This window comes from Rattus norvegicus, chromosome 7 (genome assembly GCF_021556685.1).
Source record: "Rattus norvegicus strain SHRSP/BbbUtx chromosome 7, alternate assembly SHRSP_T2T, whole genome shotgun sequence".
In the NCBI taxonomy this organism is placed as follows: domain Eukaryota; kingdom Metazoa; phylum Chordata; class Mammalia; order Rodentia; family Muridae; genus Rattus; species Rattus norvegicus.
This window is the reverse complement of record NC_141540.1, coordinates 137,442,759-137,454,456: the sequence shown is the minus strand read 5'-3', so window position 1 is coordinate 137,454,456 and position 11,698 is coordinate 137,442,759. Positions and strand designations below refer to the sequence as shown.

Sequence of the window (11,698 nt, the reverse complement as noted above, 5' to 3'; positions counted from 1 at the left end):
GAAAGCAAACCCAGTTGTCTCTTATGGCACTCAGAGGTGATCAGGCGTGCCCAGGATCTTTAGCGATCTCATTTCAACCCCAATGTTACCTACCACTACCTCTCCTTGAAAAAACCTTTCCTTATTTTTGAGTGTCAACAGGGAGTGGTTTTAAAAATTAATTATGGGGTTGGGGATTTAGCTCAGTGGTAGAGCGCTTGCCTAGGAAGCGCAAGGCCCTGGGTTCGGTTTCCAGCTCCGAAAAAAAGAACCAAAAAAAATTAATTATTATATTTATTTGCATCCCAAACGTTGCTCCCCTCTTGGTCTCCCCCTTCCAGAATTCTTCACCCCATCCCCCATCCCCTTTGCCTCTGAGAGAGCTCATTTCTTCCCCCTCCTCCTTGGTGCATCAAGTCTCTACAGGATTAGGTGCAGACTGGGGCCAGACTGAGCAGTCAGTCCTATGTGACAGGGCCTTGGAAAAAATAAGGAACGATTCACAAATTTGTGTGTCATCCTTACACAGGGGCCATGCTAATCTTCTCTTTATCCTTCCAAGTTTTAGTATATGTGTTGCCAAAGTGAGCATGACTCTGAGATCTTAATTCAGCAACATGGGATGGAGGAAAGGCACCCTGTAATTTTCCTGTCTAAACTCCTAGACCCTGTCATGAGAAGATGGCCTGAATGTACCCAGTCAGTGACAGCCATCATCTTGTGAAGCAAAGAAAACAGAAATTTGACTTTTGGGGTTCCCTGACATTTACCGTCCCCTACCAGGCCACTCCACTGTGAGATTCAACCAGAGGGCAGAAAAATGGCAGCTTGCTGCCGAGTTCTCAGATCTGATGCTGTCCTTGTGGAAAAGATGGCCTGATTTTTTACAGCCATCAGTTCCCTCAGTCCTGTGAAGTCCCTGTGGGGAGCCAGTCCCTTGGAACATTACTGCTGAGAGGTGATGGCACATCAGACCCTAGTCCAACCTGATCTTGGAAAAGCTCTATTCCAGGAAGGACTCCAGCTCTTCATAGCTGGGTCCTCCTGAGTAAGCAAGGAAAGGAGTTATAACGGCCGCCCTATGGTGGATGGAGACTCAGTTGTCTGTGAATCACGGAAATTACCCAATAATGGTCAGCGCAAGTGTGAATCATTCACTCTTATCCAAGCCCTAAAACGCCTGAAAGGAAAGGAAGAAACGATCTATCTGATTTCAAATGCACCTTTAGAGTGGTCCACATGTTTGGAAAAGCAGACGGAGTCTTATTGGTAGCAAAGGGCAGGACTTGGTGAACAGGGAGATGATCAATGATCTTATCTTGTCCCCAGCTCCTTTTCTACTTCTGGCTCCTCCCTCCTCCCCTTATCAGTAAATGTTTCCAAGCCTTTTAGGAACGACCCCACCTAGGTGACAATTACTATAATTAAAGACCTGGAATAGACCCGAGGAGACAGGGTATGGAGACAGATAAGTGGCTGAAAGGGTAACACAGTCCCTCCACTCAGTCAACAAAGCTACTGTTATGCACGTGAGTATGGAGACTCAAGACTCGCATAGTTCTCTTTCCACTGGAATGGGACTACTGGAACGGCATGTACCTCATGGTCTCTCTTCCAAGACCAAGACGCCTCGGGCTTGGCCATACCGTTCTGCCTGACAGAATCATCCTCTCCCAGGCCTAACTACTTCTCAGCCTCTCCCTAGGTGGGGAGAGCAACTCACCCAGTGGACATTGAGACTGAGTGCAGAGAAGGACAGTCATCTGGTGTGACGGCTAACAGCTAACCCTGGTGGTCACAGGAGCAGACATCTGGAGGTGTTGTGGAGGGCCCTTCTCTGAAGTCTTGCCTGAAGATTGGAGCATGGTTTGTGCTTTAATCCAGTGAACTATCCTTTTCACTAGGCATATAAACATTCCACCCCAACTCAGGAGAGCGACTGACTCCAGGAGGCTCACTGGATCACCATACATACACATAGATACTGTAAGAGCACCCCAGAAGGTCCTGAATGGACTCAAAGTCGGAAACCAAATAGCGGCTGGTTTTAAACAGACCTTGTTTGAGTGGTTACTATTTTAAGAAATGTATACTGAATTATCTATATTTTTCACAAAAAGGTTTCTTAACTATGCTTGGGATGCTGTGAAAGGAATCCTGAGGGATTTCTGAGCAACCTAGCCCCATGGGCAAAAAAAATGGCTTGGGAGAGTGGGTTAATGTGAGTTACAATTTGAGATGAGAAATGTGGAATGTGTGTAATGTTGGGAGGGCAACGTTGTGCCTTTATCCATGATGGGGCCATTATGGAAGCTCTCCCAGGTCCAATGACCTCCCTAACGAACTAGCAGAAAATTCAGGAATAGAAGACCCCTTTACGATCAATCTCATGGCACGACGGTCCAGGTACCAGAAGGGGAAAGTGACGTCATTTTAATATCCTTGCCCGTAACAGTTGGAATCAGGATTCTACAGGATGGGACATAATCACCCGTGTTCTGGACTCAGCCCAGAGCCTTACAGAAACAGTCTTTTTTTTTCTTTTTTCCGGAGCTGGGGACCGAACCCAGGGCCTTGCGCTTGCTAGGCAAGCGCTCTACCACTGAGCTAAATCCCCAACCCCAAAATGACCTACTCTTAAAGAGACCAAAATGATTTTATTCCCAAATTACTGGTAAAGTTGGAAGAAGAGTTTGCTGGTGTGATAAAGAGGGAATAGCTGGGGGACATACTTACGAGGAATCTAAATCTTTTATATCAAAGAAGGACCCCAGGAATGTGATGTCGTATACTATTTTTGCCTCTCCCACCCTGTCAGCCTTATTGTCTACGATGGCTTTGCTGTGTCCCCACCCATTACTGAAGTTTGTTGGCCAGGAGTGACTGGGAGCAGCCAATCCCTTCCTTTATTTCCTTCATCTCCTTTTCTCGGGTTTTTTGTTTTTTTAAAACAAACAAACAAACAAACAAAAGCCCAAAAAACAAAAAAACTAGTTAGCTGCAAAACAAAACAAAACAAAACAAAACCAAAAACAAAAAACGAAAAACAAAAAATCCGAAACCTACATAAGCTTTTTCACCTTGGGATAGAAACCGAGCCTTTCTGGCTCCGTGCGCGTGCTGCACTAACCAAGCACACGGCTTTTGCAGACGTACGGCTGCCCTGCCGACTTACTCAGCTGTGTCTTTGTGCTCTCCATGTGGTCACGGTTTTATTTGCCTCCAGATTTTATTTCCAACCCTCATTAGGGGTTTCTTCAACCTTCCCTTTCTAAGCTCAGGTATCAACAATTTTCCTTGTCCTCCCTTCAAGTTCTCCAATGCTTTCTTCCGCTTGCCCAAACATGTGTTTGATTCCTCTTGTGATTGATTGATTTATTTATTTATTTATTTATTTATTTATTTATTTATTTATTTATTTTTTCTTTTCTTTTTCGGAGCTGGGGACCAAACCCAGGGCCTTGTGCTTGCTAGGCAAGCGCTCTACCACTGAGCTAAATCCCCAACCCCGTGATTTATTTTTTTAAATAAAATTTTTCTTTGGTTCTTTTTTTTTTTTTTCTTTTTTTTCGGAGCTGGGGACCGAACCCAGGGCCTTGCGCTTCCTAGGCAAGCGCTCTACCACTGAGCTAAATCCCCAACCCCATAAAATTTTTCTTTATTGTGTTTTTCTGCTCCGGAGTTTATTTTTGAATTTCTAGCTCCTTACTAATGTCTCTGCTTTGCTGTTAGTTCTGGCGCGTGTTTTTGTCTGTGCTGCTCCGCATGTTCTTGCTCTTAGTCCGACCTATAAGGGGCCTGCCTGCCTATACGGCACGGGTTTTAAAGTCTGAGTCTTGAAGATCGACCACTAAGTGGTTTTCAGAGACACTTTTTTTTGGTTGATTCCTCACCCCCCACCCCACTCTGCTTTGGATGAGTTTTCTGTTTGTTTTTGTTTTGAAACAGTCTTGTGAGGCCCAGGTTGGCCTGGAACTTACCACACCAGAGAGTGATTTTGAAATCCTGCCATCCTGACTCGGCCTCCCAAGTACTGGGATCACGAGCGTGCAGTCACACCCAGGTGACGGACCATGAATGATCAGTTCTCATTAAGTGTTGGAATCTAGGATTTCAGCCCGACGGTGTGATAATGGCACACCCTCCTTCCTTCAGGGCTTTCATTTTTTGCCTCCTTGGCTTTAAAGATTTATTTATTTATTATATATAAGTACACTGTAGCTGTCTTCAGACACACCAGAAGAGGGCATCGGATCTCATTACAGATGGTTGTGAGCCACCATGTGGTTGTGGGATTTGAACTCAGGACCTCTGGAAGAGCAGTCAGTGCTCTTAACCACTGAGCCATCTCTCCAGCCCGGCTCATTGTTTCATTGCTTTGATTGCAGTGGCTGCTTCTGTGCTGAGCACTGCTCTGGGTGCAAGTGTAAAGCCTTCCTAGGTTTTCTTCTGAGCATTCATCCTCCCCTGGACACTCGGACTTCCTAACTTCCCCATTAGAATGTCTAGTCTTGGGGCTGGGGATTTAGCTCAGTGGTAGAGCGCTTACCTAGGAAGCGCAAGGCCCTGGGTTCGGTCCCCAGCTCCAAAAAAAAGAACAAAAAAAAAAAAAAAAAAAAAAAAAAAAAGAATGTCTAGTCTTCAGTGTCAGATCCCAAAAGAAGAAGGGAAAAACAAAGGGAGGGGAAAAAGTCCTGGGCTCTTTAACGTTCTAGAAGTTCCTTCAGCCAAAAGTGGGGAGACTTACAGCAAGGAAACGAGGTGCACCATCAAGCCTGCCCGCTTCCTTGTGCCTCTGTGGGGAAGGACAGCCGTCACCGAGGACATCCCAATACCAGTTTGTTAATTTATTATCGCTATTAATTTGCCTCTCCTCACCCTCTCCCCCAATGTGCGTACACTCCTTTGGGAGTAAAAACACAACTGCCCCGCCAGAAGCTAAGGGGTGGGGTGGGGGTAAAACTGCTGCTATGTTAGAACTGAGAGTCAGCAAAGCTATCTGCAAATTTCTGCCCAAGCCTGGCTCCAAACGATTCTGCCATGCGGCCGGTTGTCTGAACCAGGAGACAGATTCCTAGTGCTTCCTATTCTCATCTTTCTAGAACCTTCCTCTGTGTTACAGATCTGGTTCCCAAGTCCACAGTAGATCGGGAGCAGGAATTCAGAGGAAGAAAGCAGGGGGCAAGGGGCCAACCCACTGGCTCCCATGTCATCAGAGGTGCTTGGGTCCGGCTTCCTCACCTCCATGGCTTTCACTTCCACCATTCCTGGTCCATCACTCTGCTGCCCACTGACCGACCACCACCTGCTCTAGGTCCTCTCCTCATTCTCAGTAGGCTGGGCTCCTCTGCTTTTCCAAGCAGCTCTTTTAGAAAAGGGCTTCCACAGACGAGTCCTACCCCACACCATCAAGGTCTTCTACTCCATTAGCACCTTCTTTTCTTCTTAATAATCCAGGAAAATGCTGGCTTCTTCCACTCTTGAGCCTTTCATTAGATTACATCTTTTTTTTTTTTTTCCGGAGCTGAGGACCGAACCCAGGGCCTTGCGCTTGCTAGGCAAGCGCTTTACCACTGAGCTAAATCCCCAACCCCTAGATTACATCTTTAATCAAGAAGAAATTTTCTTCAAACTTTTTTCCTTCTTTCTTTCTTTCTTTCTTTCTTTCTCTCCTTCCTTCCTTCCTTTTCATGAGAGACTCTCTTTTACCATTAAAACTTTTTGCACACTGGAGAATCCATTTTTTTACTTCTTTACATTTTTTTCAATTAAAATAAAATTACACCACTTTCCCCTTTCTTTTTCCTTCCTCCAACCCCTCCTATGTCTCTCCCACTCTCAAATAGCTAGCCTCTCTTTATTATTGTTACACACATGTACATATGTGTATATGTATACACAGGTATATAGACACAACCTGTTGGGTCCATTTTTATTGTTTTCATGTGAATGGTTTCGGTGCTGATCACTCGGCATTAGACAACCGACTAAGGCACTCTTCCCCAGAGGCTAATTCTGTCTTTCTCAGCCGTTATTGCTGCCTGTGATTCTTCACTAGGGGGCGCCCTGTGCAACTTTCCTCGTTCAGGTCCATTGATAACTGCCGCTGTGCTGGTTTTGGTTGTAGTCTTTCTAAGACAGACTGTTTCACAGCCGACTTCCCAGGGTTCTGACTCTTTCCATACATTCTTCTTCGGTGTTTCCTAAGCGATAGATGCAGGAGCTCTGATGTGGATTTTCCACTGGGGCTGTTTTGTATTCAGCTGCGGTTTTCTGGGATGGTCACCATTTACAGTGAAAAGGGGCTTCACTGATGAGGGCTGACGGCTACATTGTATCTGTGGGTATAAGGATGAGATTTACGATGTAATAAGGAATTGTCTGGCAAAATGGCAATAGCAGAGTTTTCTCCTAAGGTCCCTGGGCTTACTAGCTCTGGGAAGCTGGCTAGGTTTTCAGTATCAGACATGATTTCCCTCCTGTTAAGAAAGAAGACCTTATTCAGCCCAGCTAGGCAGCTCCTGGTTACCACCGGCATGTAAGCGACACTTATGGAGCCTTTACCCGTATCTCGTTCTGCTGCTCATTGTGTGGTTCATAGATGTTGCAGCTGGTAGGACTATTAATTTCTCCCCACCCTTGGTAGCTTGCATAGTATTTTCTGGTACCAAGGAAAACTAAAACGCAGGAAGGAAGTTTTCAGGCTAGATCCAGCTCGAATGTAAGATCCTTTTACATGACAAATTATCTAGTGCATTCCAACTGAATTCTTGTATCGCCTCAAGTCAGAAAATACACGTTGGCATCTTCTATGAGCTCTCTTTCTAGTGTGATTAGGAAGCCGGTCTGCTTAGATCATGTAGATGACCTCTAGGGGGCAGTGCTTCCTAACCCCACGTAACAACCCTTGAGGCTTTGCTCTATAAGAAGTAAAGACAGGCTTCCCTTAAACAGTGTGCAAAACTACTATTTCAAGTTAACATACAAAGTAACGAGTTTCATGGTGACTTTTTACTACATTATACATTGTGTCGCTAGCTCTCTTCCTTCCCCCAAATACTTTCCTATCATTTGTGTTCTATTACTGTCACTTTTCTCCTTCTTTTCCCATGATCCCCTGTCTAGTTTAATAATGTACACTCATAAACATACTCATTTGTATACACACATACATACTTTATTAAAAATTTCAGGTCCTGCGTATAAGAGAAATTATGTTGTATTTGTCTGAGTCTTATTTCCTGGAGTGTAATGTTTTTCAGTTGCATCTAGTGTCCTGCAAATTTCATGACATCACTTTTCTTCACAGTTGTATAAGATTCCTTTGTGTAGATGTGCACATTTTCTTTTACATACTTATTAATTTAAAATTATTATTATTCTTTGTTTATTCACTTTACATCCTGCTCTCTAGCTCTCCTCCCGGTCACCCCCTCCTACAATCCTTCCACATTCCCCTCCCCCTTCCTCTGAGTGGGTGAGGCCCCTTTGGGTAAACCCCCATCCTGGCACATCCAGTCTTTCATGAGGCTAGGTACGTCCTCGCCCACAGGCCAGATGAGGCAGCCCAGCTAGTAGAAGATATGCCACATGCAGGCGACAGCCCTCACTCTAGTGTTCAGGACCCACATGAAGGCGAAGCTGCAGGCGAGCAGGGAGGCCTAGGTCCAACCTGCGTATGAGAGTCCCAAGAATCCAGGTTAGTTGACTCTGTTGATCTACCTGTGGAGTTGTTGACCCTGTGGAATTCATGGCCTCCTTTTTTTTTTTTTTTTTTTTTTTTCCGGGAGCTGGGGACCGAACCCAGGGCCTTGTGCTTGCTAGGCATGCGCTCTACCGCTGAGCTAAATCCCCAACATGACCTCCTTTTTTTTTTTTTTTTTTTTTGGTTCTTTTTTTCGGAGCTGGGGACCGAACCCAGGGCCTTGCGCTTGCTAGGCAAGCGCTCTACCACTGAGCTAAATCCCCAACCCCGACCTCCTTTTTTTAAAGATTTATTTATTTATTTATTTATTTATTTATTTATTTATTTATCTTATGTGAGTACACCATAGCTGTTTTCAAACAGACCAGAAGAGGGCATCGGTCCCATTACAGATGGTTGTGAGCCACCAGGTGGTTGCTGGGAATTGAACTCATGACCTCTGTAAGAACAGCCAATGGTCTTAACTACTGAGCCATCTCCCCAGCCCTGTCCTTAAATTTTTTTTAACTTTTAGTTTTACTTGTGTGTGTACATACTGTGTGTGTGAGAGAGAGAGTGTGTGTGTTTGTGTGAGTGCGTGTGTGTGCAGAGTATGTATTTTTATGTATTGCATGAGTGTAAATCGTAACCTGTGGAGGCCAGAAGAGGGCTTGGGTTCCCTGGAGCTGGAGTTAAAGCTGGAGTGAGCTTCCCAGTAGAGATGTTAGGTTCCTAGCCCAGGTCTTCTGGAAGACCAACAAGTGTTCTTAAGCCCAGAGCCATCCCTCCAGACCCATATTTTTAATTTTCTGAGAAATCTCCACACTGACTTCCATAGTGGAGTTTTATATTCCCAATCTCAAGGATTACGAGTTCCTCTTTTCTCATATTGTCATGGCTATTTGTTGTTATTTGTTTCATTCAAAATTTTTATTATTTTTTTTCTTTGTGGGTGCTTTGCCTGTGTGCATATCTTTGTACCATATACATGCAGTGCCTGTGGAGGCCAGAAGAGGGCACAGTTCCCCTGGAACCAGAGTTAAGGTTATGAGCAGCCATGTGTGTTCTGGGAATCAAATCCAGGTCCTCTGGAAAAGCAGCCACCATTGATTGTCTCTCCAGCTTGTAATTTGTTTTCTGATCATAACCATTCTGAGTAGGGTGAGACGTAACTTTAAAACCAGGCTAATACTTATTACTTTATTTATTGGCCACTTATAATGGCCAATGTTCAACACTTTTCCAATAAATTCTGGGCTATTCATAGATCTTTTGCTAATGTCCATTCAATGCATAGCCCATCTGTTCATTAGATGCTTTTATTTGTGTGTGTGTGTGTGTGTGTGTGTGTGTGTGTGTGTGTGTGTGTGTGCAGGCGCACACACGCGCGCTGGGCATGTTTATGCTGTGTGTGTGTGTGTATTTTAAGTTCTTTCCTATCTAAATACTAAGTTCCCATCTGACATATAATTCACAATTTTTTCTCCATTCTATAGACTGTCTCTCACAATAACCCCAAGAAGGAGAGACCACCCGTATCTCTCTTAAAGCACTGTCCCTTTATGCTTATATTAGCCAAACTTTTGTCACTGTAACAAAATACCCAATATGGACATTTTACTTATAAAGAGGAAAGGTTTGTCTTGGCTCGTGGTTTCAGGGGTTCATTCAGTCCATGGTTGCTTGACTCTGTTGCTTTGGGCCAAGTCACTGTGACCTCATGGGAACACCATGGGTCAAGTATCTGTGACAGCCAGGAAGGAGAGAAAGGGGGGAGGGAGGGAAAAAGAGGGAAGGGGAGGGAAAGAGACAAGTGTGCCAGACTCCGAAATCTCCTTCCAGGAAATGTCTCCAGTGAGCTGACTTCCTTCCTGTGGATCCCATTTTCTAAAGCTTCTACCATATCACATCTGGCCACAGGTTGGTGATTTTGGAGCATATTGAAGGTTCAGACAGCGGTGAATGAGGCCATGACATCTTCTGCCTCCTTATATATTTATTACGTATACAGAGTTTTGCCTGCATGTACACTTACATACCAGAAGAGGGCACCAGATCCCATTACAGATGGTTGTGAGCCACCATATGGTTGCTGGGATTTGAACTCAGAACCTCTGGAAGAGCAGCCAGTGTTCTTAACCTCTGCGCCATCTCACCAACCCCTGACTTTCCATTCTTTATAGCAACTCTGTAATGGAGCTCCTAGCCTGCTCCCTAGCCTGGGCTTTTAACCATTATTCCAAACTTTCTCTCTTATTTAACATGATATTTAATGGAAAATTGAAATGGACCCAGGTCAAGAAATTATTACCTCTTACTACAATTTACGTTTTCTTCAAAAGATGTTTCTTCCAATGAAAAGGAGTCTGGGACTGAATAAATAAATAAAACGATGACAGCTGCCTGAGAAAATTAGAATTTTAGAAAGATTTTCCACCAAATTTTCTTTATAAAATTAAATTGTTCTTAAATGGAATCTTAAGTACTTTAAGTCCTTAAACTGAAAATAGTTGGGTTTTAAAATGATGGTTAATTTCCTTATACTAAAACATTCTCTTTTTTAAAAAGATTTATTTATTTACCATCTATAAATACACGGTAGCTGTCTTCAGACACACCAGAAGAGGGCATCAGATCTCATTACAGATGTTTGTGAGCCACCATGTGGTTGTTGGGATTTGAACTCAGAACCTCTTAATCACTGAACCGTCTCTCCAGCCCCTAAAACATTCTTTATGAATATTGTAACAGTGTTTCCTCAATTTTACAATTGTTCAATTTTACATTATGTGTATGGGTATTTTGTGGGCACCATGTTTAGTGCATCATGTATGTGCAATACCCAGGGAGAACCGAAGAAGGGCTTAGATCCCCTGAAACTGGAGTTACAGATGGCTGTGAGCTACCATGTGGGTGCTGGGAATTGAACACAGGTCCTCTGAAAGAGAAGCAAGTGCTCTTGACCACTTGCTTCTTGGCCATCCTGCTTCCTGAATTTGAAAATAGTGTAAACAATAAAACATTCTGTACATTTTTGAGAGTAACAGAGTTAAGCTTCAAAGCCTCTAGGGTTTAAGTAGAGAAACAGTGGTAACCCCCACCGGTGTCTTTCACTACAGCTGCAGGGTGCCTGTTGCCTATGCACTGGCTTCCTCCTTCTTTCCAGTTTGTGAAAAGTAGACCTTTAACTTTCTAGAACTTGTTTCCTGCAAGGTCAGGGAAGCCACAGCTCTACTAGTTTTGTTTTGTTTTGTTTTACATTACCGTATTTACTGGTTTACACGCCCCACAGAAGGACCATAGAGTGAGCATTCCACACTCACACATCTGGAAGAAGCTGCAAGGTGCAGCTGGCTGGGTCCTGTAACAAGCATCCCTGAGAAAAGTCAAAGAGCAAAACTTCTGGGAAGATGTCTCCTGTCCTCAGCCTTTTTCCTTCCAGGCGGAGCCTGTCTACCGACTATCGCTACATTGTAACTCTTCTTCCCTATCGCTACATTGTAACTCTTCTTCCCTGAAGGTCTTTGTTCCCACCTTACAGCAGCTCTACCGACTGTTGCTACATTGTAACTGATCTTCCCTCTTCCCTACAGGTCTTCCCTGCCACCACACCAGGTAAAAAGGACCCTGCAGAAAAATCTAGGCGTGAACACCACCACCAGAGAGACTGAGCCGGGACTGCGCCTTTAATTCAGATTCAAACACCTATCAGGAGAAATAGAAACCCTGAATGTCAATTGTCTTTTTAAAGACATAGTCTGGCATTTTCCCCATTACAAAACTAAGTAGAGAAGAAAAAAGAAAAAATCTTCCCTCTCCTCTCCTCTCCCTTCTGTCTCTCCTGGTCTTTAAAACATGTGAGATTTTTATATTTGTGCACATCTGGAACTCTGACCTTTGACAATCATACTGATGCACAAGCTTCCTACTTTATTTTCAATTGCCATCCCGTGAAGCTTACCACTCTCTTGGCTATACTGTCAACAAGGTTTCTTAATGTTTCTTAATAATTCTTCTGTACAACCCCAAAGCCTC

The 11,698-nt window shown here is 44.0% G+C and overlaps 1 non-coding gene across 1 annotated transcript; it reads right to left on the bottom strand.

Moving 5' to 3' along the window:
• Positions 1-463: 463 nt before the first annotated feature.
• Positions 464-571, bottom strand: LOC120093902 (U6 spliceosomal RNA). Its single transcript, XR_015626277.1, has one exon. It is a non-coding gene; the product is annotated as a U6 spliceosomal RNA (small nuclear RNA).
• Positions 572-11,698: the final 11,127 nt, after the last annotated feature.